The following is an 8,872-nucleotide window of genomic DNA, read 5'->3' as shown; positions in this document are numbered from 1 at the left end:
GCCACCACAACACACACACGCAATTCCTGACTCACAGATGGGTGGTAAAGGTAAGTGGAGCCTGCAGGTGTGTGTGTATGTGTGTGTCTGTGTGAGTGTTTATATTACTGATGTGAGACGATAACATAAAAGATAAAATCCAGGTATCAAAGCCTCTTGTAATGCGCGTGGAAACCCAATCCTATAATAGCCTGTTTGATAGCTGTTTCTCTCCCCGGCCAAAGTCTTGTTGTGTTGTACTTGAGTAGGCCTTATCAGACCTCCTGTGTCTGCACATTCACTTCACGGTTACAAAGAGAAGATAGTGAGTGGGGCTGGTTTCAGTTGCTTCTGTGCAGAAAGTGTCAGAGTGGGAAAGCCAGATCGCTCATCTTGGGGTCAGTATATCTTTTGAAACTCTGAAGAGAAACGTAGCGTCACCAGAGAGCTCAGATCAGTGGGAGAGGAATCCTTTAACACAGGCCACAGAAGCAGATTATCACAGTGATCCTTCTCTTCTTACACTCTCAAACCCAGTCTCTTTTTTCCCCCAGAGTGGCCTGTTGATGTGCATTGATTGACTGGTACTGGCACAAACCCAAAATACTATCATGACACTACAGTTTAAAATAGAAACAGAGGAGAGAAAATATAACACATAATCATGATAGTGCTTTCCGTTCCATTTCTCCAAACACACTTCTGCCCTCTCCTTCCTTTATTTTCTCTAATCGTGCTGTTCTTCCTTCTCTCATTATCGCTGCATGTTTATATATATATATATAAACATTATATACATTAATGAAAAATAACTAAGTGAATTTACTCAAGTACAGTGCTTAAGTAAATGAACAAAGTACAGGTAATTGTAAATATTTTGAGGATTTCCATTTTATACTTCTACTACATTTAAGAGGGAAATACAAGCTTTTTACACCACTAGATTTATATTTTCACATCTTAAATCACTGGTTACCTCACAGATTTGATTTTACATAGAAACCTAAGATCAGCTAATAAAATATGTTGCATTGTCATTGATTACACAACTCAACAAAATACACTCAGTGTACTAATGCAGTTTAATTTAACAGCTTCGCAATAAATCCTTCCTTCAGGAAGGTTGTAATATTCAGTTTTTGTTGAAACTGTTTTTAGAGAGGTGTTGATTCAACTTTTTGTACTTTTATTCAAGTGAGACTTGTGTAGGGATTAAAGGATATGAATACTTTTTTATGAATACTACGTTTTGTATAGAATAAGTTTAGTAACACACCTGTCATCTGAGGTGTCACTCCACAGGGACACTTTCCTGTTTTAACTGCATCATTGCTTACAGAAAAAAACACAATACACAATAAATAATTTGCCACAAAAGTCAAGTGTGGGGAAATCAAAAAACACACACACATTTGATAAATTCATACATTGTTTTTCCACTCTCTTCATCATCTTTGTCTCCATCCTCTTCCTCTCCCCCTTCATTTGCCTCATCTATCATTTCATCCTTCTTTGTGTAAAAACATCTGAAGCACACACAGCTGCATCAGACAGCACAGTGACAACGAAGCCTCTGTTTTCTCCGGGCAAACACACACACACACACACAGAGCAGTAAGAAGGAAACAGCTGAAGGATGTAATAGGGCAGATGAGGATCATGGGGTTGCAGTTTGGTCTGGGTCACGGTGAATGTTTGGCAGCTGTGAGACAAAGACACACTATTAAAACTGCTCCCTTCTCGCCTCCAGCTCACTCTGCAGTGAAACTTGTTTTGTCACTCAGTTTGCCAGCTAACATTGTGGTAAATAAGCAGAAGCCTTGTGATTCTACTAACTCATTTTGGTAATAAGAAGCGCCTTTATGTGTAAACATGAGTGCGTCACTTGCAGAAACTGGGACATTTTCAAGCATGTACATCTGATAAGGAATGTAGTGCTGGTGATAATTGTTCATCTACTTAAACATTGCTTTCTGCTACTGTGATCACATTACACATACAGACGCCTCCCTTTCTCTTTCTCTCTGTCTTTCTCTCACACACATACACACCCACACGCACACAAGCAGGTTACATGCTTACACACACTGAAGCTTCGCAGATATTTTGAGTCTTGCGGCTACAGATGGTCAGCTTCCGTCTACTGCTGGGCCATCCAAAACCTCCAGTTGTAAACACACATGGAGTGAGAGAGAGACAGAGAGAGAGAGAGAGCGAGAAGGTATGGGTGTCTATAAATCACTCATACTCCAGAGCCATATGCTCATACCTGTCTGTGAGGAAGAAGCCCAAACATAGGTGAGCCCCTCACATTCCAGCAACCTGACAGATATACAGATGGAGAGAGAGAGGGAGAGGGAAGGGGAGGGAGCTCACAGCCTCTCTGTCTCTCCTGCATCCAGCTGTGATTTCCTCCCTCTCTTCTCCTCCCCCTCTCCTCCCCTCTCTTCCCCTTGGGATAGAGTGCTCACAGAGTGGCAGATGGGTGAAATGCATAATACATAGACTATTTGGGGGGCTGGGAGGGTGCTGTATGTGTGTGTGTGTATGTGTGTGTGTGTGTATGTGTGTGTGTGTGTGTAGACAGTCCTACTCCGGGGAGTAGGCTGTGGAGTCATTATAGATCTAATGGTTGTGTTTTAGACGCTGCGCCGTGCCAATCTCATTTGAAGTGCAAAAGCCAAATGAGTGTGAAGCGTTTCATTACTCATGCTCTGTGTGTGCACGCTCCCCCTCAGTTCATGCGAGGCAACAGATCAGTGATGCAGTCACAACTTTCTAACTGACGTGTGAGATACATATATATGTGTGTGTGTGTGTGTGTGTGTGTGTGTGCGCGCACATTAACGCAAGTGTATTTTGAAGGACGTTTAAGGTGGATGCTAGGATAGGATATAGAATTTGAATCTTTTGTTCTCCACAGTCGTGGTTCTTCTGCCTCCCTGCTCATGTAGGCCGACTTCCTTTCCTTAATTACTGTGATTACAGCAAGATGAGGCCTATGTATCATAATGTTGTGTAATTAGCAGTCAATTTTGGACTAACAAGGCCTCCTCAGGCATAGGTAATGGATTTTGGATAGACAAGCCGAGCTGAGGCATGACTAATACAGCATGGGTAAGTACAATTAAAGCCTCTTCTCTGGAAAGAGGTTCCTCGTCACACACAGCAGAAGTTTGAGCATCAATTGGCATAGGAGTGAAAGAAGTTCATGTAATCCACATCATAAATTACAGCAAGGTCTCTCTTGGACCATTTACTTCCTTGGGGGTTAATTGGGATGTGTAAGATGTGTACCCAGAACAGATAAGGGAAGCTTGTTAGCTGATGGAGGCAAAATCCACCACACTGACAGAGACAGCTTCGGTTTAGGCAGACAAACGGCAAGAGGGGAAGAGCAGGAGGAAAGAAAACAAGAAAGAGAAAATAGTGAGTGAGAGAACAATGAAGACAAGACAGAACAAGAGAGAGCTGGCAGGTAGTGGTTCTCTGGAGATTCATTAGGCTTGTCAGAAATGCTGGCTGCGAATATGCTTGCACAGCAAGCTCTTCAGTGGGCACACGCAAACATACACAAACATACACAAACATACACACACCAACACAGGTTGCTGCAGGTGTATAGAGCTCTCATCTGCTGACAGGTAGGGATGAAAGCACAATAGGGACGGTGGGATTTGGAGTCACGCTGTGAAGACAGCAGGCTGCGTGTCTCCAAATGGCTGCTGCGGGAATTAACATATCCTGACTGGCATTAAGTCCTGTGCTTTGTGGCACACAGCATCTCAAATGATAAGTGTAAATGTGACTGAATGTTTGATTCAGATTTAAATTTCAAATTGGGACTATAACACAGCAGCCTATCATCCTAGTGTTGTACAACACTTAAGAAACAATCTTTTAAAGGGAACTAAAGTGTCACATCACCGTGTTGCCAGTCTCGCAACCCAACGGCTATCGTCAATGTAGATGATTTAGCCTATGGGGGCAACAGTCAATGTTTCGGGGCATCGGGTGTAGCCAAAAGATATCTGGACAACGATATCCAAGCCAAGACTTCCTCTTCCATGCGCCAGTCATTGTTTACAGTCTTTAGAGTTAGTAATCTTGGAACGTGGCTCTGACAGTGAAAAACATAATAAAACATAATCTCTAGGGTTTCAAGATTAACAAAAAAGCTAAATCGTCATCAGACGATAGACAATGGGCTCCAAGATTGTATTTCAGCCAGTGTGTTCCAGCTCTTTTGCTCACCAAACGAACTGTTTACCTGCATTCAACTAAAGCCTGCTCAGGCGTGATTAGTCAATACCACTCAGACTACAAACAGAAATCTGAACTTATCCCTTGCCTACAGATTCTGCCTCCACATGCAGTCATCTGTGTATAGAGATTTCCTCTTTGTGCTTCGACAGACATCTCAACATGCTGTACACTGGTTTTACTGGACAGCTCCCAGTGTGATTATACACAGTATCTGTGTGTGCCTGCTTATGGAAGAAATGATCAGTGCTGAGTTTGTCCATTTGTCTGGTTAAATAGGGCTTAAAATGCTGCTGAGTGAGGGTCTTATGAACTCAAGCAGTAGGTAGCATATTACATCAGATGTAAGCTGCTTGAACAGGAACCAATTTGTGCACAAGAGACTTTCCTTCTCTTCCTCTCTTTGTCTTTCTGAATAAATCAATGAGTGTATTATGGTTGTTTGTTTAAGGTGAAGAGCTCCGGATGAAAAATGACTAACAGATGATGAAATGACCTGAAATGTATGATGCAATCTGTGCAAGTGGAAGTCCTTTGTGTGTGTGTGCATGATTGCATGCATATGCATGTTCATCTTGGCTCCAAAACAATGTCTGGGCTTTCGGCTAGTGTGTAAATCCCGGCGTTTAGGTGGAAGAGAGAATCAGCGTCTGATTCCCCAGCTGTTCTCACAGCCGTTTCTCTGCCTGGACAGCATGACCGCTCACAAAAGAAATGTTTACTGCAGACACACAAACACACACACACACACACATGCAGACAAATGCACATGGAGAGCATACTGACAGTGAGGTTTTCCTTGCAGAAGTGTCCAATGAGTGAAGTACCAGCCCCAGATGCAGCCTCTCATCACAGACAGGACCTCAGTGGGAGATGGAGAGAAACTCCACACCAGCAGCTGGAAGCTAGATGACTGTTCCATGTGTTCATGTCTCACTGGAGATCCATAAAGCCTGACCGACACAGCCTGGGACCCATCCTATTTGTGTGTGCGTTTGATCCACATCCTCCAGTGAGAGAGAGAGAAAGACAGAGCCAAAGAACCGCCTGTATGTATTCATCAGTTCCTGACAAGTATTGTATGGCAGAATACACTATAACCTTTTATATCATTTTTGTGGCCCCTGTCTCAATACTAGGAGTCACATAAAATAGTCTCTTTCTCTCTCTCTCTATCTCTCTCTCTAGGAAGACATTTTTTTATACACATTTGACTTGGAGTGACAGTGTTTACTTTCACCTCATTTACTGTGGAAATGATCAGGCTGGTACACTGCTTCTCTTTCTCCCTTTTTTCTTCCGGGGACTCAGCTGTGGGCTCGGGATCATGGGACTATGTTTCCGTGACAACCAGACATCACCGGCAATTGCTGACACTAAAATAACAGACTGAATAATTTAGACAGATCCATTTTTAAACAGCATGTCAATTCACATCACTGGCCACAGACACCCTGCTTGGCACCCTGCTGACAGGCCCACCCAGGCCGGGTGAAGGGTGGGGTGCAGCGTCCAAGACTCATTTACCAACAATCTGGCTGTTAGAGCTAGAAATATCCTGAAACAACTGTGGAAATTAAATTAGTTGTATAATCTAGGCCAATAAAAAACACTCAAAATGTTTCAAATGAATATTTGCATAATAAAAAATGCATTGTAATTCAGCAAAAACTGGTTCAGCAGCAGAATATGGAATGAAATCTACACAAATAACTGGTCAGCAGGGACAGGGATGGACCCCAAGTCATAAAATATTGTTTATCAACCACACCACCGAACTGAAAATGCGTGTTTGATGTTTATGTTACGAGAGATGAAAGCAGCCCAGTTTAATGAAAGTAGCACATGGCTCCACAATCAAAGTTCAAAAGAAATCATCCATCAGGCATAATTTTCACGTCTGATTTTCTCATTTATCTCTGTTTAAAAAATGACCACAGAAATTAGCGTTGATGACTGACCATTTATCAGCATGGTGCAGTATGATAATAAGAACTAATTAATAGAGACAGATTTGTTACACATGTAATATCAAGAAGTAAAATCTGGGCCAATGAGAGTTTAACTACTGGGGTCACCAGCGGATTTAGAGAAGAAAGTTTGAAATTTTGTTTCATGCATAATTTGCATATTTTTTCACCCACTGTTTCACATCACGTACTATTACTTATTATCCCACTGAAATGACAAGCTAACACTAACAGCACACACTCCCTCCTTTCATCTCCCTCAGGTTTCTTAAAAGCTTCTACATTTTAAGAGGATCTTTTCTATGTTTTATGACAAGCTCGGGGAAAAACATAAGCTTAGGGTTCATATATCTGCACAAATAAAATAAGACATAAGGCAAAGACAGACCCATACATGCTCACACGTCACACAGATCCAACTGATGGCTTATTCAGATGGAACCTCGGGCTGCAAACCAAATGTTTGCACACATGATTTATTCTGCTTTCCTCAAGGCCTGAGTGTTGAGAAATAGTCAGACACCATTGTGTCTGCATATGTGTGTGTGTGTGTGTGTGTGTGTAGCTGCTCTCCTGTTATTTTACAAGCTCGTATTCACACCCACACACGCCCAGTCACCAGAGGGCTAAACAGAATAACGGAGCTGAGGAGTGGAAGGGCCTTGCAGGTGTCTCTCTACTCTGTCTCACTCACTTTGTCTCATTTAAATAATGTCTCATTATCATCTCTACCTTCTGCTAAAGAGATATTGTTGTGCAAACTTTATGCCTTTTTATTATGAAATCATAAAAACAAAGATACATTTTGGCTAAAGCAGATCCATGTCTTGAAAGCAAGGGTTTGCAAAATGTTCCTTTAAGCCCATATGTGTTGCTCTGTACAAATTTAAAGTTTGGCAAGAGTCAGACCCACACAAGGTTTTACAGTCGTGTTCAGAAAAACACTGTTTAATGTTTGATTCACGTCGTTGCATCTGTGCAAAAGAAACTGCGGTAAGTGACAAACATTTCAGCCCCTGTGGACAGTCAATTTCTGGAGGCTTCTATTGCTGATCCATGAAAACAATAAACAAAACACACAAAAAATATTCTTCCTGAGGACAGAGCTACTCTAATCAACGCACAATGGAAGGAGTGTATGCAGTACTATTATCAATGCATGTCCATCACATCAACAAAAACTGAAAATTGCAGTTTCAATTCTACATTTCTAATTCAGTGGAATCATAATTTACATAAAAATACCTTCCAGCTTGCTTCTTTTTTCTCAGTTTTTCCCCTCTGACACAATATTTTGAATTTGACCTTATTTCGTGTTCTGGGATTTTGGGAGAAGAATCCTCCTGACACACCCTGTCATCCCTTCACACACACACACACACACACACAACCTCCTCTCACCCCACCAACCTTCAGGCGGTGCACCTGGGTACAACTCTCTCACACACACACACACACACACACACACACACACACACAAATGTGCGCATAAACACATTCCCCCACACGTACAAATGCACAACTCACAAGGACAAAAACACACAAATGCAAACTCACACAGACAGACACACAGACTGTGTGTGTCCAGTCTCAAACAGCCCATCAAATTGTGCTTCAAAATCAGTGTTTGGGCAGATTGTAGCTTTCGACAGCCATGGTCAGGAGGTCTCCCATTAGGTTTTATAACAGCTTCAACAGTGACCACCTGGGAAATGACAAACGCATACATACACACAATGTGAAAACCACTGAGAGACACACAGCAGGATTGATCTCCCTCAGTGGTATTGATTAGCCTACCCCCAACTCAGATCAGAAGATACCAGCTGTGTCAAGCCATTTGCTTCCTGAAGCGCTGCGTCTCCTGCATGGAAGATGAAAATAATGACGCCGCAAGCGTCTTCTCTCAGAGAAATTCTGCTGGCTGCAAAAGGGCAGGAAGCCCACAGGGAAACAGTTACCTCAGATGAAGGTTGCTCTAAGCCATTTGTTTTGACCTCTGCCCTGGTCCTACTGAATGTGTGTGTGTGACATACTTTGTATAACTACTGCTTTGGCTCATGTGGTTGGTATGTGAGTGTATGTGTGCTATGTGAAAAGCTAGTCTGTCAGTAAAAATGCAACCGACTGTGTCTCGTGTGTCTTTCTGTAACTTTGCATTTGTGGTGTGCGCACTCACACACAAAGACACACAGTCACATACTCTAATACATCTGGGAGTAACATCAAGGGAACTCTATTTAATAATAGTTTCACAGTATTTTATTATCCTAGGACAGTTGTTTTACATTATTAATAAAAGCATGAATACGCTTCTTTTCCAAAAGCTACAAAGACACAGTATCATGATGTAAGATTTACTAAGCTTTATCAAAGTTTAATAAGCTGCTCTATTTGACTTGTTACTTCCAGATAATCATTACTATTCTGTCTATGTTTTGACACAAAAATCAGAAACTATCCATCTGAAACTTTTTGTTCTCTTTAAAATCTGATTCAGTCTGAAAGGTTTATGATACTGCAGCTAAAATCAGGGTAAAATGAAAATACTAGCGTGTCCTACAGAGTGAATTATGAAGACTCACATCCAGTGGTATTTCTGTTCTAAACCAAAATTACTATCAGTATTATTTCTTCATGAAAATGCTCTAGTGTATCAC

The 8,872-nt window shown here is 41.7% G+C and overlaps 1 long non-coding RNA gene across 1 annotated transcript; it reads left to right on the top strand.

The window, feature by feature from the left end:
* On the top strand, window positions 1-8,344 carry LOC123960572. Its single transcript, XR_006822547.1, has 2 exons — window positions 1-50; window positions 5,048-8,344. It is a non-coding gene; the product is annotated as an uncharacterized LOC123960572 (long non-coding RNA).
* Window positions 8,345-8,872: the final 528 nt, after the last annotated feature.

The sequence above is a fragment of the Micropterus dolomieu genome, linkage group LG21 (assembly GCF_021292245.1).
Source record: "Micropterus dolomieu isolate WLL.071019.BEF.003 ecotype Adirondacks linkage group LG21, ASM2129224v1, whole genome shotgun sequence".
NCBI lineage: Eukaryota > Metazoa > Chordata > Actinopteri > Centrarchiformes > Centrarchidae > Micropterus > Micropterus dolomieu.
Note: the sequence above shows the minus strand (reverse complement) of the source record. Positions and strands in the feature narration are given on the sequence as shown.